General features: G+C 40.5%; 1 protein-coding gene across 7 annotated transcripts in view; it reads left to right on the top strand.

The window, feature by feature from the left end:
- The window catches only part of INPP5A (inositol polyphosphate-5-phosphatase A), a 320002-nt gene that overhangs the window by 221690 nt on the left and 70851 nt on the right, over positions 1 to 27461 (top strand). The window lies entirely within an intron of this gene.

Consider the following 27461-nt stretch of genomic DNA (forward strand, 5'->3'; position numbering starts at 1 on the left):
CAGAGGCCTACAAAGATGCTACAAAGATCTGTACGACTTTGGGAGGATCCAAATGTTTGCCAAAAAAATAGTTGCTGGGAATAGCATTCGTTCATTCGTACATTCATTTCAACATTTCTAAAATTGTCAATTGAAGTGGCATACAAAGTTTGAAGAATGCTGAGTGATAATTAAAGCAATCCATCACTTGTTTTCTCACAGAACTTTTATGGTGAAGAATTACTATATTGTAAAATAATAGAAGAATCATTTTCTTGCAGGCCTGGGAAAAATACCCTCTGTAATATACACAGTGGTGCTTAAAAGGCATGAACTTTTTTGAATGTTCACTATTTCTACAAAAATATAACCTAAAATGTGAACACTTCTCCACACAAGTTCTAAAAACTAGATAGGGAGAACTTAATTATACAAATGAGTCAAATATATTTCAAAAATTCAGAAGGCTTCACAAACTTTTAAAAGCATTTTACATCTGTCAACACAGTAGCTGAAGTAATTATATAGTTGTAACAATAAGCCATCAAAGTTTACGTGGAGTTGAAAGCTTCTTGGTAAATTGCCAATTTATCCTAACCCTATTAACAGACAAAAATAATAATAATGCCATAACATTGTTTTGATTTCTTGCATACTTAATCAGTGGCTAGATTCACTAATCCATCGTCAACTACCTTGTCACTGTTCATATAAAGTAGATTGAAGTTTTAGCTCTTTATTAGCTACTGTATTTTCCGGCGTATAAGGCGATTGGGTGTATAAGATGACCCCCTACTTTTCCTGTTAAAATATAGGGTTTGGGCTATACTCACCGTATAAGACTACCCCTCTTCTGAGGCACACCAAATAGCCAATCAGCCTCCATTTTATTTCCAATGCCTTTCTCCCAGCTTGGAACTGAACCAGGTGGTTTTTCCTTCCAACACTCCCCTTCTCCATACTGGACCCCAAATGAGTTATTGTTATTATTATTTTTAGTGTTCAAAAAGGGTTTCCCCTTCTTGATTGTTGGTTTTGAGATAGATAGATAGATAGATAGATAGATAGATAGATAGATAGATAGATAGATAGATAGATAAGGAGGATATGGAAATGATAGATGATAGATAGGTGGGGGAGGGGGGAAGGAAGGAAGGAAGATATAATGGAGATGATTAGATAGATAAATGATACCGTGCTTCCCCGAAAATACGACAGGGTCTTATTTTCGTTTTACCTACAAAATATGGCTTGGCCTTTATTATGGGGGGAGGGTTTATTGTTTTGGGGTTGCTGGGCGGCTGCTCTCTTGCGAGCGGGCTCCAAAGAGCTGGGCAAAACCTCATGGGCGAATGGCTGTACTGTGCTGTCGCACCAGCGCAACACAACAGCCATGAAGCGACCACGCTCACGAGCAGCCACCCGGCAAACCACTTTTGCAGCCGGGCACAGCACCATTCACTGACCTAGGGATATCGCCAAGCCTCGTGAGTGCCTATTCGCCGGCTCCCGCGGCTTGGCGCCTTCCAAATACCAGTGAATGGCGCTCTACACAGCTGGAGAGGGGGTTGCGCGAGTGGCTGTTCCGCTTTTGCTCACCCGCCTCCCAGCCTTACGATGCATGGCCCAGCTCTCATTATGGAGCCAGGGCACCTCCGCCGCCGCCATCCCAGCCTGACTTTTTCCGCGGCTTCCAACCCGAGTCTTTCGGCAGTGGCCGCTCTGGGTGCACGCTCTATGGTTATGGACCAGCTGCCTGCAGAGCGTACAACCATAGAGCATGCGCCCAGAGTGGCCACTGCCGAAAAACTCGGGTTGGAAGCCGCAGAAAAAGCCAAGCTGGGATGGTGGCGGCAGAGGTGCCCTGGCTCCGTAATGAGAGCTGGGCCATGTATTGGGAGATGGGTGAGCGAGAGCAAAACAGCCGCTCACGCAACCCCCCTCTCCAGCAGTGCAGCGCACCATTCACTGGCATTTGGAAGGCGCCAAGCCTCGGGAGCTGGGTGGCGGTGAACAGGCGCTCACGTGGCTTGATGATACCCCCAGGTCAGTGAATGGCGCTGTGCCCGGCTTTAAAGAGGGTTTGCCAGGTGGCTGCTCGTGAGCGTAGTCATTTCATGGCTGTTGTGTTGCGCTGCTGCGACAGCGCAACACAGCCATTTGCCATGAGGCTATGCTCGGCTCTTTGGGAGCCCGCTCGCAAGAGAGCAGCCTCCTGGCAACCCCCCTCTTCAGTTGGGCACAGCGCTGCTCACCAAACTAGCGGTATCCCGAACACCAAGCAGCACAATCACCTTTGCTCCCCCCAGGTTCCCGCAGCTTGTCACCTTCGGGATACTTCTAGGTTGGTGAGTGATGTTCTGCCTGGCTGAAGGTGGGGGGTTGTCCAGGGGGCTTAAATGTGGGTGGGGTTATATTTTTGTCCACCAGAAAAATGGGGCATGGCTGTATTATGAGGACATGTCGTATTTTCGATGGTAGACAGACAGACAGGGATACGAAGGGTGGAGGAGCAAAGCTTCCCCAGTCAAGAGCAGTCTACCTGGGGAAGGGAGATTGGCACTCTAGGATCTGGAAAAGGGACTCTGTACATGCTTCTGCAGACATTATCATTCTGGTGTTTGTGATGCATTGGGGGTGGGGTGGGGGAAATAGAGTTTTGGAAAGGAAACAGTGAACGAGCCGAGTGTGGAAATAGCTTGGAAAATATCTGGGGAACGTTAGGCAGACTCACCTCGCGGCACCCTGCAACAGGACGAGGGTGGGAAGAAAGATTGCGGACACCAGGTACAAGCCGGGCGGGTTTCTGGGGGTTTCTCCGCCTTGGGGAGGCAGAGAACTAAACCTGCGAGAAATAAAGGTGCTCAGCGGGAATGAGGTGAGAGAGAACAAAGATCCATCCCTGCCGTCGGTTTTACAAACAACCCTCTGATCCGGCCACTGTCCTTTCTCAATCAATATCCTTTTAAAAGCTCTTTACTTTTGAATTAATTAATATAGGAATATTCATATGCAAAAATGTCTGGAACTTTTTCAAAAAGAGTCTAGTTCATTAAAACATTTTGTAATATAGTAGCATAATGAGAACAGTCTAGGTAGTTTTGCACAATAAATAACGAGTTGCCTGTAGATTTAAGGAATGTAAAGGTAAGCGCTGTAATTTGAGGAAAGGATTAGATTACATGTAGCCTAGGTTCTCCAACATAGTACCTATCAGCTAGTGATTTTTAGAGTTCGAAGGCATCAGCCTTTTTAAAAATATAGAAATAAGTAACTATATACTGTGTTTCCCCGAAAATAAGACAGGGTCTTATATTTTTTTGACCCACGAAATATGGCCTTGGGCTTATTAAAGGGGGAGGGCTTATTATTTTTCAAGTGCAGGAGGCATCAAGCCCACCGGCCCCACCCTTTCCGTCCCACCATCTGCTTGCCTGCGGCCACAATGACCCAAGTTCTCCTTGCATCCTGGCCTTCACCTGCCCTGCTTGCTGGCCGCCGAACAGCTGACTGTGCTACTCTGGCCTTGCGGGGGGGGGGGGGCTTTTCCTGGCAGAATGAACACACACAAACACACACACACACACACCCTCCAGGGCAGCCACATCCCTTCAATAACTTGCTTTCCAGCTCCATCCTCCGTTCCACGTGCAGGACAAGAAAAGTAGACTGTGTGCCTATGGTAAAACAAATACCAGAAAGTACCTTCCAAGTTATACAATACAATACAATAGTAGAGTTGGAAGGGACCTTGGAGTTCTTCTAGTCCAACCCCCTGCCTAGGCAGGAAACCCTATACCGTTTCAGACAAATAGCTATCCAACATCTTCTTAAAGACTTCCAGTGTTGGGGCATTCACAACTTCTGGAGGCAAGCTGTTCCACTGATTAATTGTTCTCACTGTCAGGAAATTTCTCCTCAGTTCTAAGTTGCTTCTCTCCTTGATTAGTTTCCACCCATTGCTTCTTGTTCTACCCTCAGGTGCTTTGGAGAATAGTTTGACTCCCTCTTCTTTGTGGCAACCTCTGAGATATTGGAACAATGCTATCATGTCTCCCCTAGTCCTTCTTTCTCTTAAGCTAAACATACCCAGTTCCTGCAACCGTTCTTCATATGTTTTAGTCTCCAGTCCCCTAATCATCTTTGTTGCTCTTCTCTGCACTCTTTCTAGAGTCTCCACATCTTTTTTACATCGTGGCGACCAGAACTGAATGCAGTATTCCAAGTGTGGCCTTACCAAGGCATTATAAAGTGGTATTAACACTTCACGTGATCTTGATTCTATCCCTCTGTTGATGCAGCCTAGAACTGTGTTGGCTTTTTTGGCAGCTGCTGCACACTGCTGGCTCATATTTAAATGGTTGTCCACTAGGACTCCAAGATCCCTTTCACAGTTACTACTACTGAGCAAGGTATCACCTATACTGTACCTGTGCATTCCATTTTTGTTGCCTAAATGTAGAACCTTACTCTTTTCACCATTGAATTTCATTTTATTAGATAGTGCCCAATGTTCAAGTTTGTCAAGATCCTTCTGTATCTTAAGCCTATCTTCTGGAGTGTTGGCTATTCCTGCCAGCTTGGTGTTATCTGCAAATTTGATGAGTTCCCCATTTATTCCCTCATCCAAATCATTGATGAAGATGTTAAAGAGTACTGGGCCCAAAACAGAGCCTTGGGGTACTCCACTGCATACTTCCCTCCATGTAGATGCAGTTCCATTGAGAACTACACGTTGAGTGCGGTTGGTCAGCCAGTTACGAATCCATCTGGTGGTGATGCTGTCTAACCCACATTCTTCTACTTTATCTAGTAGTAGGTTATGGTCTACCTTATCAAAAGCCTTACTGAAGTCCAAGTAAACTATATCAACGGCATTCCTCTGGTCCACTAATTCTCGCAAAAAAAAAAAAAAAAGATCTCGCAAAGTTGGAAGTCATCCCACAAACTACTTTACTTGCCCTGCACGTGGCAGTGGAGAATGGAGCAGGAAAGCAGGTTAGTGGAGGGATGTGGCTGCCTTGGGAGGGGGAATAGGGATCTCTTTCTCACACACACGTACACACCATCCTTTACTTGGGAGCTCTGCACAGACGCAGAGAAGGCTTAGGATAGAGCATTTGGGGGATGTGCGTCTGCGCTGAGATCCCAAGGAAAGAACGATTGCCAGGAAGGGGGGGGGGGATTTTGCCTTTTATCCTGTTCTGAGTCTGTGCTGAGCTTCAGAACAGGGTAAGAGGAAGGGAAATCTCTCCTCCCCATTTTCAAGCCATTCGCAAAGATGCCTCATTTCGAGCCTTCAATCCTGCAATCCTGGAATATGCTGAAGTCTCAAAATGGAATGTTTTTGCAAACCGTTTGAAAATATGGAGGGGGATATTCCTGCCTCTCCCCATTCTGAAGGTCACAGACTGAAAACAGGATAAGAGACAAAATCCTCCCTCTCGCATGCCTTCAATCCTGGATAATATGAAGGCTTGGAATGTGGTGTTTTTTAAACCTCTTGAAAATGGGGAGGGGGGGATTTCGTCTCTTATCCTGTTCTCAGTCTGTGCTGACCTTCAGGACTGGGAGAGACAGGAATATCTCCCCCATTTTCAAGCCATTTGCAAAAACGCCCTATTTCGAGCCTTCAATGTGAATATAGGTGAGAAGCGATCTCCTGTAGGCATTAAAATCCATACACTTGGGACATCGGAAGAAGCCACGAAGAGGTGGCTGAAGGCGGCATTTGTGTCACCTTCATCCTGGTGAAACTCCTCTTTGAAAGGACGATCTGCGGGGGGGGGGGAGATTTCCTGCACTTCGGCAGCAGCGTCTCCTCACATGGCTTCTTCCAATGTCCCAGGTGTATTGATTTCCATGCCTTCTTTTCCTGTTCCGTGGACGGAATTGCGAGCTGTGACTGTCACTGTTAGACAAGGAGGGCATGAGGCATTTGGGTTGTGTTGCTTGGCCTACGGCTTCTTTTGCAGCCGCAATTGGCTGCAAAAGCGACCGGCGTTTGCTGGAGGCAGAGGCCTGAGCGGCACCCGCGAATCAGCTGTTTTATGAATGGAGCGGCCCAACTGATCCGATTAAGGGGCCAAGAAGCCCTGAGGTGACCGGAGAAGGGAAGGGCTGCCCCCTTTTCTGGCTAAACCCACCCCTTTACTAGGGCTTATTTTCGGGGGAGGGTTTATGTTTTTGCCCACCGCAAAAATCTGGCATGGCCTTAGTTTTAGGACATGTCGCATTTTCGGGGAAACACGTTATTAGTAAAACTCTTGTTTCTGTAACCTTTAACTGGGTAAAATCATCCATTGTAGAGCAACAGTTTTTGAATCTAGATACTTACAATGGGCTAATTTACAGAAGGTGTCCAAAATCTGGGACCCATGACTCTCATGGAACTGAAAATTTGGCAAATTTTATAAAACATTTTATGACATAAAATGATCATGAAACAATTTATGTGGTGGAATGTAGTACAGTGTGGCAGAAGCGCAGGGTTTTTCCCAAGGATCAAAGAGACAGCTTAGCATGTAATCTTTGGTATTCAGGAAGAAAACCAGAGTGGACTGACACCCCCTAATCTTTCACAGGATACCTAATAGTTATGCAGATTTTGTCTAGCAGGTTCCTTCTATAGTGAACAACAATAAAGGAACTACTTTGAAGTAACTCCTCATGTTGTTCTGGGTCCCTTGTGCCCAACAGTTTATGACATGATACAAGATGTCATAAAACATGTTGATGTTTGACTGTGCTATATGTTTTAACATATTTTCAAGGCAGATATATCTGTGAATGTATTCCAAGTTTTCAGTGAAGACAGTATATTAGAAGTTCTGTCATTGTTGAAGGCAATGAGGAATCTGTTAAAGAAATATCTCTGAAAGGATGACTAAACAATTCACGGCATTGTCTAGTATTTTAAAAATGCGAGGAAAAATGACGTAGGAAACTTTGGATTCTGTTTGCATTTAAGAGATGTTCTAGAAAACATGTACACCATGTGGTAGCCATTAGATGTTTGCGGTTAGAATCCCTTACCATTGGGGCTGGCTCTCTTGGCTAAGAAACAGAGATTAACATCACCACCTAGAGCTGGAACATAGCATGAGAAACATTTACCATAGAGAGAGAGAGAGAGAGAGGGAGGGAGGGAGGGAGGGAGGGACGGAGAGAGAGAGAGAGAGAGAATGAGAGAGAGAATGAGAGAATGAGAGAGAGAATGAATGTGTAAATAACTGTTGTCCACAGCATCTATTGCTTAGCTATGATAGGTCTGGGAATAAAAGTTTGACTTGGTTTTGTTTTAAACCTAAGCCAAACTTGGTTTTAAATCAGTGACTGCAATTTGTTTGACATATTCAGGTCTCTCCAAAATAGATCCTCCCTTATTATTGTTGGAATGCAAACTTTTTTAAATTGTATGTGCAGCAGGAAACAATCCGGACAAGCTATGATAAAGAGATATAGCAGAGAAACTAAGTAAATGCTTTACATCTGTGTTTATTACAAAAGATATAAGACAGCTACTTCAGTCTTTATTAATCTACTTAGGTAATCAAAAAAGCAGTAAATTATTTTACAGGAGAAAATAATGCTTCAGTATCTTGAAACACCACAATGTAATGTCCTACAAAAATCTGTAATTTATCACTCAAATCAGGCTCAGTGCCAGAGAAGGGGAAAGTAGTCAATATGAATCCATGTTTTAAAGGGGGATCTGGGAAATTAAAGGCTAGTTAGTTTAATGTCTATTCCAAGCAATTTAGTAGAAATTAAAAGCAAAGAAAATAAATTATGAAGCTAGGGGAACAAATCATGCATTCAGCATAGATTTTCCAATGGGAAATCCTGCCTCAGTTTTATTAGAGTGGGTTTATAAAGATGTCAATAGATATGAGGATAGAAGTAATCTCATATACATTTTTGTTTATATTTTCGTAAGCCTGTTCTTCATCAAAGGTTTTTGAGCGAATGTAGTTGTGGGTGAGGAGGTATGTTTTTATGGGTTGCTAATTGATTAAAAAACAGAAAGCAAAAAATAGGAATAAATGGGCAGTTTTCTAAATAAAAGGAAATAAGAAATGAATCCCAAAAAGATTTCTGTTAGTGGCAGTGGATGTTTATGTGTTGACAATGATTTTGACTTTAGCAATATGCTGTACTAAAATATTCAAAAAGGAAATAAAACTTAAAAGTGAGCATAAAGAATTGCAGGAAGGGCTTCTTAAACTGGATGAATGGCCTAGTTATCTATCATTGCATTTCATATTCCACTGCCATCTAGCAACTTTTAACAGCTCACTTGATATACATAGCTCACTTCTGTACATAGCACAGAAAACATTTAAAATATCCACAAAATGGTTAAATTGACAATCAACAGTCACAAAATCTCAGAAATAAGTATACAATATAACTTAACTGAAATAATACAAAAATTAAAAGAAAATTAAAGAATTTGAAAAGTAAAAGGTGAGACATTGCATAATCTCCCAAATAGTTATGCTTTTAACATCTCTGGAAAAGCAGCAGGGGCTCCTGCCTGATTTCTGTGTGGAATCCATTCTAAAGCATTGCCATTGTCACAGAGAATGGCATCTAGCTTCTGTCCTTCTCATCACTCTAAAGAGACTGTGAATAGTTTTTCCCTATACAATCTAATCATTCAAATCACAAACACAACTCAATTTAAGTAAGAATAAAGTCATTCTCATTGGAGAGGGGGAAAAAACCAACCACAATATACTGATGAGATTTAAACTGCCTGAAAGTAACTAGGAAAAGATCAGGTTAGGTAGCTCAATCAGATTGTCAATTCAGTGTGTAGCAACTGTGATAAAAGCAGGTTCCATGCTAGGAATCATTACAAAAGGGATTGAAAATTTAAAAAAACACCAACATTGTAATGTCCTTATTAAAATCCAGAGTATATTATCTTCTGAAGTTGTGTACAGTTCTGGTCAATGCATTTTAAAATAGATATATAATAGAAGTGGGGAAAGTGCATAAAATAAGTAACTGGGAGGAGCATAATTAAGCTGTATAAAATTATGAATGGTATGGAGAAAGTGGACAAGGAATAATTTTCCCCTTTAGACAAGGAACCAGCCAATGAAGCTGAGTGGAAGGAGATTTAAAACAGACCAAAGGAAGTGCTTTTTCATATAGCCCACAATTAACCAATGGACTTGATAACTAGAAGACAAAATTACCACTAATTGATGGAGGATTGATTGATTAAGGATTGTTGAACATTAAGACTCAAGGATATCTCCAAGTTGAGGGTGGTATGTCTTCAAATACTAGTAGTTGTAGGAGAATCATGATAGAACAGGTATAAATTTCCGTCTGCATGTAAAAACTCCAGATGTTTGGATATTTTTAAAAGCAAAATGTTAGACTAAGATGGTTTTTGGCCTGAATCAGCAGGGTTGTTTATATTATAATGATTTTTTTTAAAATTTTGCTGCCTAATTTTGTCTTTGAAATATAACTTTACTCTGAATAAATTTTAGCTGTATGGTATTTTTGGAAATAATTTGTAAATACAAATTGAGAAAGCCTGTTTTATTTATATTAGAGACATAGATAATCAACATTTTTGTGGAAAACCAAATCAAAGAGCAAACAGAATACCTTTTTCAGTGTATATGAAAATTCTCAGTCATCCAAGTCATGGTTGTCTCAAAGGTGCTTTTTAAAAGGCAACTAGACTTTGTTTTTCCTTGGACATTTCGCTTCTAATAATAAATAATAATAAATTTGAATTTATTAGCCGCTCCCTTTCTTCAGAGTCAGAACTGAAGAAGCTTCATGGATGAGAAGTGAAATGTCCTCAAGATAAAACTACGTCCAGTTGCCTTTTGAAAAAGCATCTTTGGGATGACCTTTTTTCAGCAAATTAAAGAATTTTGTAACTGAAGAGAAAGAGAATATAGCTTGTTTCCACTTGTCTTTCATGCTTGCTCTCAACTGAGGCTTTATTACTGAAGAGACTTGGTTTTGACTATATATTGCTATATTCTACTTTAATCATATCTTGCTATATTTTGTAAATCAAACCCTGCAGTTAGTCTACAGTTTATTTTCAAGATAATTCCCTACAGTAAAATTGGTGGCAAAATTAATCCTATAATTCAATTTTTACCCCATAATTCACATAAGGTGTTAGTGAAAAGGTCACAACTTGTGTTTAAATTTGTAAGGCTGCCTTCCATTGGTGTGCAAGGCTGGCTGTTATTTTGTCTTTTTAGCATGCAGAGGTTCCCCTGTGTTTGTTAGAGTAGATGTCTTTGATTGATTAGCTGGGGGGGGGGGTTGACCTATAAAGGATTGTCTGCTTTCTATAGTTCTTCATGCAATGAAGTAGGAAACAGAGTTTTTTTTATAAACTAGAGAGATCTTCTCACTCAAGAAATTGCTAATCAGGGTTTCTATGTCATCTTCCAATGGAAACTATAAAGTATAATGCTTTGTTTTACAATTGGAGACAGAGGCATATTTTTAACTTGGTGTTTGAGTTTGAGTTTCTATTCAGCTGTGTTGTGAAAACTAAGTAATGCTAATTTCTATCAGTCTTGAAATACATAAGGCATCATTCAACTATTTTTTTCTTTTTGTTGGCTTCACCATAGGCGATAAAAAGATACTGTGATAAATAGTCAACCCACGACCCCTTGGGTCATAATTTGTGAGATATTTCCTTATTCGATTCTTCAATGCCTTCAACAATGGCAAAGCTTCTAATGTGCATGAAAAGTTCTTAAAAATTTAGGGAGGTATTCAGAGATGTAGCTGCCTTGAAAGTAGGTCGTGTTGAATTGTGCTGCAGCACATCAGGAGTTGATCACAAGGAATGTTTTATGACATTTTGTATTATGTCAAAACGTTTTGTAAAATTTGCCAAATTTAATTCCATGGGAGTCATGAGTCCCGGATTCTGGACACATTGTATAAGTTACTCGTTTAAGGTAATTGTGGAAATTGCAGTTCTAACTCTTTCATCAACCTGAACTTGATAGCAAACATTCTTTTTCATCATCTCTTTTGTCCCTTGAGTTTCATATTTAAAAATACTGTTGCTTTGAAGACTACATTGCCCCAGAGAGAGAGATTAGTTTGGTTTCACAGCTTGAAATACAAAAGGAGATGTCAATATTTAGTTTAGTTTGAGTATTATTGTTCTTTTCTATGTAAATTTCATGTATATCTAGTAGTGCTTTGATTTTATATACACATATATTCATGTTTATGTTGTGAAAAATTAGTAATAAAGAATATTAAAATAAATGAATGCAAAAAAGAAAACTTAATTCTTTACTCCATATCTCCCAGTTATGAATTTTAAGAATTGTAGTTCACGTTAGAGAAAATTTGATGACATTCTCATTTGTGTCCTTCATTGTTGTTGTTAACCTTCTGTACTGCATAACTAACTACTTCAGATTATATTACTCTGAACATAATAAGGTACCATCTATGTTATGGATGAGCCAGCACAAATTATTTCTAAAGAAAAGATAAATAGGTAGATAAGGTCTATTTCCCACAGTTTTAGATTAAATCTGATCGGATCATGCTTCATACAGTCAACAATTCAATACTATTTATCCTTCAGCAGTTTGACAGATTAATGTCACTATGATGTCTTTTCCATGCGCAGTAGCATAATAAACTATTATGTAAATATTCTAATTTATTTCAGAGGTAATTCGATAAAATAATTGTTAGGCCTCACAGTGAAATGTTTTACATTAATCTACAAATGGAAGCGTTATTTAGTCTTGCTTTGTAGCAAAGATTAAGTGATCTAATCCCTTTCTGAATATCATTACTGTAATATCTTTGATTATAGTGTGAGAGCAAGGATAAGTTAGAAAAACCATCATAATATATGGTTCTAGTTCCTAGGCCTTGCAGAAAATTAATAGTGGGAGTAATATAGCAGCAACAATGCTAAGTTAGTGGGAAGAATAAAAATAAAGAGGTGAGGGGGAGAAATCATGCTTGTGCTAGATCACCTCAAACATTTTGAAGGTTTTCATGTGACTGACAATCCATAGTTATCCATCAGTGCTTTGATTGCTTACGGGTACTTTTTGCTTAATGACCAGCTGCTTAGCAACAGTTTGAAGTTACGATGGACCCTCCAAAAAGTATGAGATGCTTGACAACTGGTTCACATTTACAGCCACTTGTAGCATCCCACAGTCATGTGACTACGTTTTTTGCATTTTTTTTGTCCGTTTCTTCTTCTAATTTCTGGCAAAAAAAACCACCCATTAGATTAATGGATTTACTTAACAACTGCAGCATTTGCTTAACAATCATAGTGTTTACTTAAGGACCATTGCAAAAAGATCAGGTTTGGTCATATGGTGACCCATTTAACGTTCACAAAGACTTATGGCCTTAATTCCAAGTTTAATTATGTTTTTAAGTCAAGGAATACTTATATCTTGGAGAAAATGTACTTGAATTCATTACCTTTGAGAAAAGGTAAATAGAATAGTACTACAATATTGAATTCAGTATAGAGTAAATCTAATGCCCACTAGATGTACTGGGCCACATTCGCACAGAATACTTGAATACTGACAATGCTGGCTAGGATCTTATGGGAATCATAATCCAAAATATCTGGAATATATATTTCTAATTGCGGAGAATGTTATTTCTCTCAATAGCTGTGTATTCATGCAAAATACTAAACATATATATCCAGACACATAGACACATGTATGTGCTGTTGCGTGCGTATATGTGTGTGTGAGAGAGAGAGAGCTAATTTACAGAATGTTCAAAATCCAGGTCCTTCCCTAAGATTTGGGGAAGTTGTCCTTCTTCAGTGCAACTGGCTGCTGTAGTGCTGGACTGCTGCTGCTGATCTTCATTTTCAACATTCTGTGGCAGTTTCCCAGCCAGTCTCAGAATCCCCCGCTTCCTCTCCAACCCAGCAGCAATCACTACCTGCCTGCAGGAATGGAGAGGGATGGCGAGAGGAGATTTCCAATGCTTCCTACCAGATTCCCACAAAGAGACTTATTGGAAAAGCTGGCAGAAAGTTTGAAATCACTCCCAGTCCTTTTGCTTTTCTTCCCATCCTTGGAAATGTCTCTGTAATGATGACCCAAAAGAGCTCAGATTGTGTGTGTATGTGTGTGTGTGTTTGTATACATAATATATTAAATAAAATATCCTATATATCTTCAAGAAACTGAAATTGAGGCTATCTATTAAAATAGTATATTCTGTGAAGAAGGACCCTTTTCATTCATTCTCAGGCTATTTCATGACACTTGTCATTTGCTGTATTTGTTTGTCAAATTTAGATACTGCCCACATCACTTACAAAAGTTAATAGTTCTCTCTGGGAATTGATATGGTTCTATTAATTTGTCTATTGATCCCACTGGGTAGGTGGTTCAATCTCTTGACTGCCTCTCCATCCTCACAATAACCTTTGCTGAAATGGAAGATTGGAGTCTGTAATAATCCTCTTTAACTAAGTCATGGTTGGTCTTTTAAAGTGATGGTATACCAATAGCTTCTTCAAGAATGCCAGTATTTCCCACTCCAATATAAGGAATTTACAATTGCCAAGAGGGGCAGAAGCCCAGAATATGGAAATTGGAGGATCAGTTCCCAGAACCTTGGACAATAACTAGAAAATCAAAAATAAATTACCAGAAATATAAAGAATTGCTGCAAAGTGCTAAGAATTTGCAGGTGTTGGAATTGCTGGGAAATGGAATAGTTAGAGCAGCGATGGCGAACCTTTTTTGGCTCGCGTGCCATAAGTGGGGGGAGCGCGGAGGGGTCGTGTGCGGGCGTGCCGCACCCATAATGCAACGCGCCCCCAGTGCGCATGCGCGCACAACGCGCCCATTTTTGCATGCTTTTTTCGCCCTCCCCAGGCTCCAGAGGCTTTATAGGAGCCTGGGGAGGGCGAAAAGAGCCGCCCCCGGAGGCCCTCCGGAGGCTTCAGGGAACGTCCGGAGGCTTCCCTGAAGCCTTCAGAACACTTAAAACCACCCTCTGAGCAACCCGGAAGTGACTTCTGGGTTGCTCGGATGGTCGTTTTAAGAGCTCTGAAGGCTTCAGGGAAGCCTCGGGACGGTCCCTGAACAGGCACGAGACGTGCGTCTCGATCGCCCGGGCTCGGATCACCTCCGCCGCGCGGCGCCTCGGGCCCGGCGTCCTTGTACCGCTCCGCCCAGCCTCTGTGCACTCGCCAGCGTGGTGCGGCGCCGCCTAAGGCTGGGATCGAGGCGGCTGCGCGGCCTGCCTGGCGTGGCGCGGCTAGAGGAGGAGGAGGAGCAGGCGAGGGCGGCGCGGCTGAGGCCTGATGGCCGCGCAGCGGCCTCGATCCCTTGCGCCGCTCCGCCCAGCCTCTGCGCACTCGCCAGCGTGGCGCGCCGCGGCCTAAGGCCGGGATCGAGGCGGCTGCGCGGCCTGCCTGGCGTGGCACGGCTAGAGGAGGAGGAGGAGCAGGCGAGGGCGGCGCGGCCGAGGCCTGACGGCCGCACAGCCGCCTCAATCCCTTGCGCCGCTCCGCCCAGCCTCTGCGCGCTCGCCCGGCCTTCACATCGCTGCTGCCGCCGCCGCCGCCAGGACGGGCTCGGCCGAAGGGAAGTCTGTCAGGCATTGCCGCCGCAGAGGCCTGACGGACTTCCCTTCGGCCGAGCCTGTCCTGGCGGCGGCGGCAGCGATGTGAAGGCCGGGCGAGCTCGGAAAGGCTGGGCGGAGCGGCGCAAGGGATCGAGGCGGCTGCGCGGCCGTCAGGCCTCGGCCGCACCGCCCTCGCCTCCTCCTCTTCCTCTAGCCGCGCCACGCCAGGCAGGCCGCGCAGCCGCCTCGATCCCGGCCTTAGGCGGCGGCGCGCGATGCTCAATAGTCGCAACTCAGCTGCCTGCCGCTTTTCCCCTCCTTTGTCTCCCAGCCGAGGCGGCCCGCCGCCGAGTTGCAACTATTGCCGCCGCTGCTGCCGCCGTTCACAGGACCCGCCTCTCACCCTCTTCCTCCAGTCGGCAGGCTCCAATTCATTTGCTGCCTGCCAGGCCCTGGCGCCGCGTTCAAGCCGGAGGAGGAAAGGAGGAGAAGGAGGACAACAAAGCCCCCTTCGCTTTCCCCGTCCCCCCTCCTTTCGGCTTAATCCTTGCGACGCCCGCGCAAAGCCCCGAGGGGACGGATTCCTGTGCGGGACACATGGCAGGAAGGCCATAGAGTCCCCCCTCCCTCCGCCGTCCAGACGGTCCCTGAAGCCTTCGGAACGCTTAAAATGACACTCCGAGCAACCCGGAAGTCACTTCCGGTTTGCTCGGAGGTTGGTTTTAAGCGTTCCGAAGGCTTCAGGGACGGTCCCTGAAGCCTCCGGGGGGGCGGGGGAGGCTCTTTTCGCCCTCCCCAGGCTCCTATAAAGCCTCTGGAGCCTGGGGAAGGCGAAAAATAGCTTTTAGAAAGGTGAACTCAGCTGGCCAGCGCGTGCATGCGCACTGGCCAGCTGACAGGGCAGAGCCTCGCGTGCCCTGACAAATGGCTCCGCGTGCCACTTGTGGCACGCGTGCCATAGGTTCGCCATCACGGAGCTAGAGGCTGGTTGATTGTTCAGAACGTCATACCAAAAATATTGCAGATACAAACAGTATAAGCCTAACCCTATATTTACCAGTCATGTGAAAACACAATAACTAAGTCCACTTCTAATGCAACTGAGCACAGTAGCTAGTTTTTAAAGTAATGATCCCAAATATATAGTTAGTAAAAGATAAAGCACACCCTATTATTTCAAGTCAAAAGACATCCTATTATTTCAGAATGTTTAGTAGCATGTAAGCTTTCATCACAAGCCTTTCAGGTTATGTTAAAGTATTTTTTTTCATTCCTTGGATTTAACAACTTTTTATGAAGTAAATTAACTTTTCAAGATGACCATGTGCCTAATGAACACATAATAAACGATTATCAGATGTAACTTCTGGTTAAAGGGTTGACTTAATAAAAGCAAAGTAAATCTGTCCACCTGAGGTACCTGTAAATATGCAGCATAAATTTTGTAGTGGATGTTGTAATAAATTTCATGTTATTGCCAAGCTTCTAGTCCAGATTTTTTCCCCAGAGGATTGTATACCTATTTAGTAATGTATTTATTTTTTGTGGGTGGCAAAGTGCTTGCGTTCTTGAAAAACAATACACATATTACTTAAGAGCCTGTATTGGAAGTGAGATTATACTTTCTTTTGTAGATTGTTATTGTTGCTCCCTCATTATTAAAATGAGCAGAGTTTTTAGTTAGGTAAAGCTGGATTCCAGTACACCGATTACCCATCTCTTCAGCGGTTTTTTGACACATCCAGTGTTCCACAATGATGCTCTCACACTTCCTGGCAAGATTCAAGAGAGGTTAATTAAATCCATCTTCAAAGTAATGACAGGCCAATGAGCCATACACTCTTTGCAATAGTAAATTACAGTAATTGATGCATTTGTTTCTATCATGGAAAGGAGGATGGTGGTCTGTTCTTCAGCTAGAATGGCATGGTAGCAATGTGGCTATAAACTTACTTTTAATTTCTAGCTGCAGGAAAAGATGACACACTTCCCAGGAGCTATGTAGGTTTTGCTTGGCATCAACATGTGAAAGATGACAGCATTTAGGAAACAAAAAGGAATACTTTTCCCAGCAGGAAGTAACTTGCAGCCCTTCCTGCGTTTCAGATGCAAATGAATACAAACCCTATTTACACAGCCAAACAGAATTAGAGAATACTCTTAATAAACTCTTGGCACCGTTTGTAGCAATAATTAAAAGCGTACACAAATTTAACACAATTACTGCATGCTTTCTAATAGAGATGAGCATCATTAAGCTAATTAATAATGCAGTCTTATGTGTTGTGTGCCACTGCAATTGTTCCAAGTGTATGTTTTATGCCTTGTGTGGCAGCAACTGGCAGCTGGGGGACTCAGCTGGCACTGGGTGACAAAGAGTGAAAGCTGTACCAGCAGCGCTTGTCGCGGCTGAGTCCAGAGTAGAACTGGCTGGCTGCTGCTACACCTGCCATTCATCACCTAGATGGCAGTGAAGCTCTTTCTCCTGGATTTTATGATTAGCACTCATTACCATTTACTGCTAAGAATGTAATTCTCTGCAAGAAAATAGAGTTTGCAAATTTAGATCTTAAAATGCACTTCTGGCCTTGTCCAAGAAGGACTGGGAGGTTGAATTTATTCAAGCCAGACATACTTTCCTCTTTAACATAACATGTAAAGCATATTCCAAACTACTGAATATCATAATTTTGGATCAAGAACCAAGGCATTTTAAATCTGCTAATATTCTCCCGTAAATAAGCTGTTGCTGATCAGAATCTCAAAGTGTTTATATCTCACTTAGGTAAGACTTATTTATTTCATTCATGTATTTAAATAATTTCTGTGCTGTTCTCATTGTAAAACTTCCTGTATTTATAGCTTAACTTTTAATTTCCCCAAAATTGCTCAGGACAGTTAGCAGAAAAAGTATATACATGACAACAACAAATTTATTCTTAAAAACCCAAGAGTATAGATAAAATATAAAAGCATTAAAACTAAAAAAATATTGATAGATGTGTCTAGATATCCTTTCTAAAATCAGAAAATAAAGGGATTGGTTAAACATAAGCAGAATGTGCTTCAGTGCATAAAATTATTTTTTCAAAGGCCTTGCCTATATATGCTGTACATGGACATCTCTATTACATTGCAGATGTAATGAAAATTTCTTCAAAAGATTTATGGATGCAGCATGTTGCTTTTGTTATGAAACCAATTCTCCATTAAAAAATTATCTAGTACTGTTATTTCATCAAATTTATGCTTGACCTTAGGCATTGAGTTTAAACTATGGAAATTATACATACGTTAACTCCAATATGTAATATGCCAAGTGAGAATACATTTAGATTTGCAAAGCCAATATCATAAAGTTGCTTTTACAGAGCATTCAGTGTGATCACCACTTCCCTAAAGTTAGATTGGGAGTAACATCCAAATCTCAAGAAAAAAATGGAATGTCTGCACTTTATCACTTTTGCATCATGTTAATCTGAATCTAATTCTGCAAGTTATAGCATGTAATGTAATTATGACATTGAATAAAATCTCTGGTACAAAATTGGTTTTTTTCTTGGATTCAATCAAAGTTCTGTGAATTGAAAAATGACCTATCTTAAAATTATTGAAAACTAAGTATATTTGTTACTTAATTTAGAGATAAATTAATTATAGATTGTTCAGAATTATATTTTTGATGCTCTTTAAGATATATTGAAAGTATTTTTAATATAAGCCAAAACAGATCTGAACTTCAGGTATGTTTGAAATTTCTGAATCAGTGTAGAAAGTGCAAAATTTCCCCTATGCTGGCGTTTAAATAGCATAAAGGAACAGTAAATGTTTATATAATAACAGTTTATATTTCATTATCATTTGATTTTAAACATGTAAAAATTCACACCAATGTTATTAAAAACTTGACATGTGTTTATTCTGAAAGTGGTTATCTCAGTGTTTAAATTATTAAGATTGTTGCACTGCCTCCCAGATCAATCTTAGTTGATTCTTTCTTGATTCTATCTTCTGTGGTTTGACATCTAATATGTTACATAACTATATATTTAAAATTCAAGTTCACTTGGTATATTCTGTACTGAGCTGTATAATGATGTTTTTCCATTCACGAATATATCTTGTTACAAGGCCACTGTTCTTCCTTAGCCTGAGATTTGAAATATAAAACTTTACAGAATTCAAAACAGTTATATTGAGATTTGAGTTGTTTCCTTGTTCCTTTGAAAAAGGTGAATTGGTTAAAACATAAGCAATGAATTGTCAAGAGGAGCAATTCAGTCAAAATACCCAGAGTCACAATGTGTAATTAGATGATCATATAAATCTCTTTAATAAATAAATATTGTGGTGTTATCAGTGTTCAACAAGAACTGATACACTGAAAGAGTGAGTGAAGAGTAGTACTGGGACCTATTAAAATCATTCAATGAAAAATAAGAAAGAACATTGACTCTTTGAAGTTTATATTGATAGTTATCTAAAGGCGCTCAAGGATATAAACAGGATGAACTAAATTTTATTTTTCAGGAAGGCCAATGTGACTTACCGTAATACATATAATGGAGGCCTAGTGCAGTGATGGCGAACCTATGGCACGCGTGCCACAGGTGGCACGCGGAGCCATTTGTCAGGGCACGTGAGGCGCTGCCCTGTCAGCTGGCCAGCTGGCATACGTGCCCTGGCCAGCTGAGTTCACCCTTTTTTAAAGCCATTTTTCGCCCACCTCAGGCTCCAGAGGCTTTATAGGAGCCTGGGGAGGGCGAAAAGAGCCCCCCGCCCACCCAGAGGCCCTCCGGAGGCTTCAGGGACCATCCGGAGGCTTCCCTGAATTCTTCGGAACGCTTAAAACGACCCTCCAAGCAAACCAGAAGTGACTTACATGCGAAAAAAGCATGTAAAAATGGGGGGTCGCGCCTGAAGTGCGCGCATGCGCACTGGGGGGCCACGCATTGCATTATGGGTGCGGCATGCCTGCTCATGACCCCCCTGCGCTCCCCCCACTTGTGGCACGTGAGCCAAAAAAGGTTCGCCATCGCTGGCCTAGTGTCATACTTTCTCATAACTGTAATGTAGCAATTGAAGAGTAAAGATTGTTCAGAAAAAACAGAAGCCAAAGGAGTAAATAAACTGTATGATAAAAATACAATGGCACAGAAATCCAAAAAAATGAACTTTGATGAATAAGTGTTAAGAAAACTAAGTTAAAGCTATTTTCCTCAACAACTTTCAGCTCTATCTATCTAACAAAACTGTCAAGGAAATGCATGGTGAGGTGACTATTGCCTCTTCCTCACTAGGCCACATGGAGTTGTGGAAAAAAAACATGCCTGAATAGGAAAAAGCAAAATCTACCTTAGAAAGAATTATTTTGACTGATTGTTTTGGGGCAATCAGTTGGCCAACTTAAAAGATAAGCAGCTATGTTATTGTTGCTGGAGAAAGAATATGAAATAGAATGTGGTGGAAGGTGTAGCATGTCTACTTCCCAGTTCCATTTGCAACTGCTCCCGCCCTAAATACATTTCTCAGGCAGAAAATATCAGTTTTCCAAATTCTTCAAATTATTATGTGATGGTGCACTAAGCAAAGAAAAGGTAGTATATTGAACAAGAGGGCATAGGAGAAGGAAGATTTTGCTAAACTTGTTTCATGATTGTTAGCTTTTTGATCACCTAGAAAGGTCAGTCACACTAAAGTCATGTTTCAACCTGTAAAACAGTATAATGTAAAGAAAGGTTCCTGATAGTATCCTTCAGATGTGTTGAACAACAGTCCCCAGAATTCAGTCAACAAGTTTATTAATTTCTGCAATGCTCACTTGGTTTAAAATACTACTTTTGAAAAAGGCAAAAGAGAAAGCTTTCATGGAATTATACTTCTAGCTGGTTTTCCCTTTATTGTTATAAGTTCCAGGCATTCTCGCCTTGTAGATTTTTGTGTTATAAAGGTGTATAACTTTGGGTTATACTACTTACATGTAACTTTACAGACATTTGTGGATAAAGGGGCTGGATTTACTTTAATCCTTTTTTTATTTGATATTTAATTTGTCTCTCTTAGATATTTAGATAACTTACAAATATATAATTCATAATGTTTCATAAGGTTATGGTCTTAATTTGAAAAATCTTGCATTGATTTGGAAAGTTGATCTAACTATATTAAGGATAAGTGTGTCAACTTCTTCTCTTAAGTTGGTTCTATTTTATAATTTCTAAAAATAAACTACAGGGATAGAATAAGAATATTGCAAATAAACAATACAATTGGGGGAGGAGAGGTAATTTCACAACTAAGTGAAATTACTTTAGAAATATACTAGGAAGGAATGAGTGCAATAAACGGAATCTGTGAACAAGTGAATGCTATGAGCTGAGATTATAGGATTTTTATCACATGTTGTTTATCAGGGCAACATTACTATTTAGGACAATACTACTCCAGGAAAAGGGAGATTTGTTCCAGATACTGACATAAACATCTCCTCATAATAGTGGCTTTTCATTTACTGCATTACAATGTAACATAAGCTGTGAAGTACAACAGATTCTTTGTGCATCTCAATACTGCTTGTACAAAGTGATGTCAGTCAATTTTTGACCTATAAAGTCTGGTGTTATTCTTAATCAGTAATAGATGTTGGGTGTGTGCTTTTGCAACAGTCCAGGGAGAAAATTAAACCAATTCTTGAAAATCAGCATTTTATTTTATGATCTCTTCTTTTAGGTTAGGTTTCTCCAACTTGATACAGAGATTTGTTGTACTACGGCATCATCTAGACCAGGGCTGTCAAATTCCCGGCCCACTGGCCAGATGCATCATGCACTGAGCATGCCAAGCCTGGTTTAGCAAACAGAAAAAAATGTCCCGATATGCCACGTGATGCCGTCATGATGATGTGAGTTTGACACCCCTGATCTAGACCTTATGTTGAGTAAGCATAGGGATTTATATGCCAACACTTCTGGAGGATACCAGGAAGGCAGTACAAAACTCCCAAGCTTCATAGAAACAGTAATAGAGTTTTTCCTCTTTATTGTTCATTGTTTGTTTCGTGCTAGTCCTTATTCATTTCCTTTGGCTTTCTTTGGCAAATGAATCTGCAGCTTGATAAAAATAGAACCACAGAGATATAGTCTTCCCCTTTTCTCTAAAGTTCTAAACCAATTGCGTTCAGGTCATGGAGCTGTTTCTGGTCCATGTTGACTCTGACAAAAAGAGCCTTGGGTTCTTCTTTTGTGCTCCTTTGCCACATGTAGAATGTTATAAATTAGTGTCCCACATACATCCATGCTTATTATCCATCTATCCGTAGTTATAGTGGATAAATTGCCCAAAATGCAGCATACAAATTTATGCATGTGAATAACAATTACAAGTGTGTAACAAGACTGCCCTCATCCATAATCTTATCTTGGAGGACAGCACCAATCTGGCATATTTTACTGAGACAAAGATGGGCTTGGCAGGTGGAGTTCCTCTCTTAGAAAAATCTGATAGGTTCCTGGAAATAGGTTCCTGGTTTTGCACAAGCGGGGAGGAAGGAGAGGTAGCTATTATCATCCAAAAGTCGTTACAGGCTTTCAGTGGCTCTGCTCTACAGATAATGGAATGTGGGGTGCTTTGGCTGAAGTTGGACTCAAGAAAACAACTGGGAGTGTTGCTATGAACTGTCCTTCCTTTTGCCTAACAGACTCCCTTCCTGAGCTGCTGGATTCCATTATTGGGATGGCAGTAGAAGATCAAGGCTGCTGATTCTTGGGGATTTCAATTTGCCATCTAAGGATGTTAAGTCTGTGCCAGTTCAGGAGTTGGCTACTATAAAGCTATCCCAAGTCATTGATGGCTCAATGCATACCAGAGTTGCATGTTAGAACTGAGTTTTGTTTCAGAGTGTTTGATGTGATCTGGCAATGGAGGATATTAACATCAGTCCCTTATCGTGGACAAATCACTCCCTTACTCATTTTGCTCTCCCTGAAGGGAAATAAGACTTATTTGATTGGCCCACCTTGAGCAATTCATGGGCCCAGCAGCATTCTAGGGGTTTTCCTGAGCGGCTTAGCTAGTCACAATCTGGAATGAGCAAATAGTTAGAGCCTTGGATTGTCTTGTTTCTATGGGACCTCTCCCCTTGTGCTGATCCTGGGATGCACCTTGGTTTACCTAGCAACTCTGGGAGATGAAACACCAGAGGAGATACCTGGGGTGCCATTGGAGGAAACGTGGAGGAGACTTGAAGCAAATCAGACTGGACATGGGTAAGAGCCCACATTAGTGATGATAAAGATGGCAAAACATCAATATTTCTCCATCCTTATTGCATCTGTGGATAGTTATCCAGCAGCCCTATTTAGAGTGGCTTGTTCCTATTGAGTAGAGCAAGCATCCAATCTGTTAGGCCAAGGGTGTCAAAATGGCAGCCCGCAGACCAGATGCATCAGGCCCACCCCAGCTCCGCAAATGGGAAAAACGTCACAAAACATCACGTGATGGCAAAGTAACGTGGCGAGTTTGACACCTGCTTGTTAGGCCATTGTTCAAATTATTCAGGCTATGTGGTAGATAAAGCTGCTCAGATTTGCTCAGTCTTGGACTTTGACTAGGCAAAGCAGGCTGAAGCCAATTTGGTCTCTCCAGTACTCAGTATGCCTTTCTGGTATACTAGCTTCAGTGCATCTTCTTCACTATCCTTCAGATATTCTTCCAATGCTCTTTCCTCTTCTTCAACCATCTAGTGTATTTGCAACATTCCACAGAAGCCGCTTTTCCTTGGTAAGTAGAGTCTGTCAACATCACTGAGTAGTTGAAGGGCATTATTCATTGTCATTATTTTTCTGTTCTTCCTATCCAGGGTTTTTAGTTTTGCTTGAGTCAAGTCTTCTATTACAGCTGTATTCCAATGATAGGAATTGCATAGGTGTTAATTGCCTTGATAGTATTGCTTCTACTGAGTTTGGACTTTAAAATCTTCACTCTTTTGATCTATCCATTTCTAATATTTTTCCTGATTCAGTGCACTTGATTTTGTCAACTTGAAGGATGTCCAGGTATTAGTAGTGATCATCTTCATCTAGACTCTTGATGTTATTTCCATAGGGCATATTGACTCCTTCAGTTTTTACTATTTTTCCTCATTTGATGGTGAGCATGGCACATTTGTCCAGTCCAAACTCCATTATAATATCTGTATATATGGATAGTGTTGACCACCAGTTCTGTTTCCAATGGTGTTTTCCATACAGCTTCAAATCATCCATGTAAAGGAGGTGGGATAGCCTGGCATATATCATTGACGATGTCTCCTCGAATGGTGATGAAATGTTTGCAACCAAATTGCCAAGCTTGGAGTGCAGACCAACAGCCTAACTTAAGAATTATGGCAGGAAAGGTAAAATGGGGCAAAACTCAATTTTCACCAGGAATTCCAACACCTAGCACAGTCCTTGTTTTCCCTGGTGATAACTGAGCTAATATGGGTTTCTGTAATTTACATCTCACCATATTTTTTATGGGAGAGACACTGACTCCTCTGATGAAATCTGTCCAATATGGTTGAACCACTGGCACAGTTCTCATCTTCAGCAGAGCACAGAAGCCCCACAACCACATCAAGAAAGTGACTCATTGAAGCCCAATTAATATTATTATTACATTGACAGTGGGGGGGGGGGACTTTATTCCTCTCCTGTTCCATGTCAATCTGATGAAACCTCTGTCATATACAGTACTGCCATATTTTGTACTACAGTAGTTTACATTCACAAATATATGATACAGGATTAACAATATCTTATTTTATATGGATTTCTTATTTTTTAAGTTAATTTTTACAACTATTTTCACTTTTCTGATTTTTTTAACCTGAAACTCCCATATCTTCCATGGCTAAGTGGTTTGGGGCTCACAGGAATTCTGCTCCGGCAACTATTTAGGTCTTTTTTATTTTGATTATCTAGTGACTGGTTCAGGTGTAAAGCCTGTAGTTTTCACATCCCCCAATTAGAAATTCCTAAGCAAGTGAACTCAACTTTCTCCTTTCTGATTTAGCTGCAATTTGAAGGTATTTTTTTAATGATGAATAACTAATATAATATTTATGCTTGTGTAAAGTAAGTTATAGATATTATTTCTATACATGACATATATATCTTAAACCTAAGGAACCAAATTTTTAAAAATCCATAAAATTTCCTTCAAAAGAAGAAGACAAAACAAAAGATGTTCATAAATCTGTTTGGTGAAACAAATCCACCCAACAGCTATTTATTTATTATTTATTCATTCATTCATTTATAAAATTTATTGGCCACCTGTCTTACCGTAGGATAATTCTGGGCAGCTTACAGTCATAAAAATGTGTCTATAGGTTACCAGATTCCTTGCTATTATGTGTAACTATTATTCAACATTTTCAATATAGGAAAATACAGGAAAACGCAATATGTCTGAAAATATACATTTAAGGAATCAGTTGTGAAACTAATTCATATAATGGCTTTAAGGATTATGTAAGTATGCCAAGATTTGTCACTGACCAGACTAATTAAAATTAGTATGTAAGTGGCAGATAGGAAGGCCTTTTCAAGATTTGATTAAAAGGAGGTTGGGAAGGAGATTTCCATTTTCCATATAGTAGCAGATATTTCTCCCCCCCCCCCCCAAAAAAAAATACGTTTTTCTTCAGAATTGCTCCATCAACAAAATAGCTATTAATTCTGGTTTTCAGAGAGAAAAGTTTTGTTGTTGTTGTTATTAAGCATGCAAACTCCATAAATGCTTTTTTAAACTATGTAAATGTGAAAGAGTTCAAATAAGGGCTACTATTACGAGAGTTTAAATTATGCATCTGCCTTTGTGCTAATTTTTCAAGGATTTTCCCCTTCTTTAATGAATACATGAATTTTGTGCACTGAAGCATGGTGCTCAGCCTTTTGGATAGTGGGCTATGCAGAAAAAAAGGAAGAGAAGTTTAATCACAAAGGAAGAAACTTCACATGGCAAAGCAGTTCTCCACTTTGCTTCATTTGTAAATGGTGCATATCGCCTTTTGTGAAACAAAACCTCCTGCTCAATTCATAATGGTGCATATCGTAGAGTCTTCACTTTAGCCCCCTTTTTTTGTTCAGCCCAAAATAATGGGCATGAGAAGCTAAAGAAACCTATAATTCCAACCCAACCTTAAATCTTTTTTCAATCAAAATTCTCTGAGCGTGACATTTTCTGCTGGTGCTCTAAGCCTCTTTTCAGAATAATTTTGGTTCCTGTTTCAGGACTAAACAGAGAAGTTTCAATAAATGACAATGCTTGTGAAACTGGATGCAACTGTTAGCCAGTGATTTCATAATACTGTATATATCAGATAGACGATATCAGCCTGGGAAATGCATGGAGATAGTGATGGAATCCCTGTCTTGGAATTCATTATGCATATATGTTTTTTTCTGATGTTGCCTTGCTTGTTTTTTTCTCTCCTGATTTGAAATGAGGAAATGTGATTGAAGTTCACAATAGCAACTTACTTTATTTGAAAGGTTCAGCCATTGAAAACCTACCTAGCTTCATTTAGTTTTGTTTATACCATACACTTCGACCTTTGAATTCAACCCTCCCCCATTTTCCCCCTTTCAGCCAGTTCAGGATTGGGTCCTACAAACATCTGTGTCTAAAAATCAGGTTCGGGCTGTTTCTTTGCTCTCCAATTCTGCTTTTGTTTCCATTGACCATTGTTTCCAATTTCATGCTATCAGAGGAGCTGCATGTTTGCTTGCGTGAAGTTGTCAGAAAGATAAAAGCCTAGGAGCAGGGTCAGATTTAGAGGGATGGGCATGAAAAATTGGTTAAAAGTATCTTAGAGCCCACCCACCACCAGAACATCGCTTGGAGAAATATAGAAATAGAGAATGATAGCATTACGGTATGTTTATACACTGCATGTGTTATAGTGAATTTAGAAAGTTTCTAACAAGGATAGATTCCTTAACTTCTTGGCTGAATCACTTAGGAACTTTCTGAGATGTCTTTATGACTGCTAAGAGTCAAGCAAGGCTTAATAATGTTGCATCTATAATAGAAAGGTCTCTAATAGGAAAATCATAGTCTGTGGTGTAAGAAAAGAACAGTGCACTGTGCTTTAGATTTCAAGCTATTGTGTTCCCCCCCCCAAAAAAAAAGTAATAATAATGTGGCATTTTGTTTGAATAACAGATTAAATTAAAATAAATCAAGCTAAAGTCTGTTATTGAGAATTGGAATAATTAAATGATTGGGGTACTTGGATGAAAATGATAGGACTCAGCCTGGTTTTTATTTTTTTACTTGACTAAGAACTGGGTGACTTTAGCCTAAAAACTATTATCGCAGTCCAATGTATTTCCCAGGGCTCTTTTTTTAATGAGGATAAAGTAAGGGGAGAACTACCGGTACTTGGTTAGATCACTGTAAAACCCTGTATTTGAGGCAACCCTTAAAGAGTATCGGAAACTGTGATTAGTTGGCTCCCACATTTTTTGGCACACAGAATTGGGAGCATATAACACTGGTTTTGCAGGCTGTGCACTAATTGGTTTCTGAGTTCAGTTTCAGGTGATGGCTTTAACCTATAAAGTTTGGCCCCTGGATAGCCACAGGTCATTTATTCTGGCAGTGTTGGTATAGTATTAGATCTACCATAGAGATACAAATAAAAAAAACATATTCCTTTTTACAACCTACAAATCCCTCACTTAAATAAGATTTAGTAGGGTGAAGGAAGGAGGCAGCAATATGGAAAAGAACGCCTTCTGGAGATTAGGCTGGCCTTTTTGTTGATTTAAAAACTAAGTTGTTTCAGAGATCTTCCCTGGTTTGGTGTTACTATCTTTTTTTTTCTT

Source organism: Natrix helvetica (genome assembly GCF_964273705.1).
Source record: "Natrix helvetica genome assembly, chromosome: 5".
Lineage (NCBI taxonomy): Eukaryota > Metazoa > Chordata > Lepidosauria > Squamata > Natricidae > Natrix > Natrix helvetica.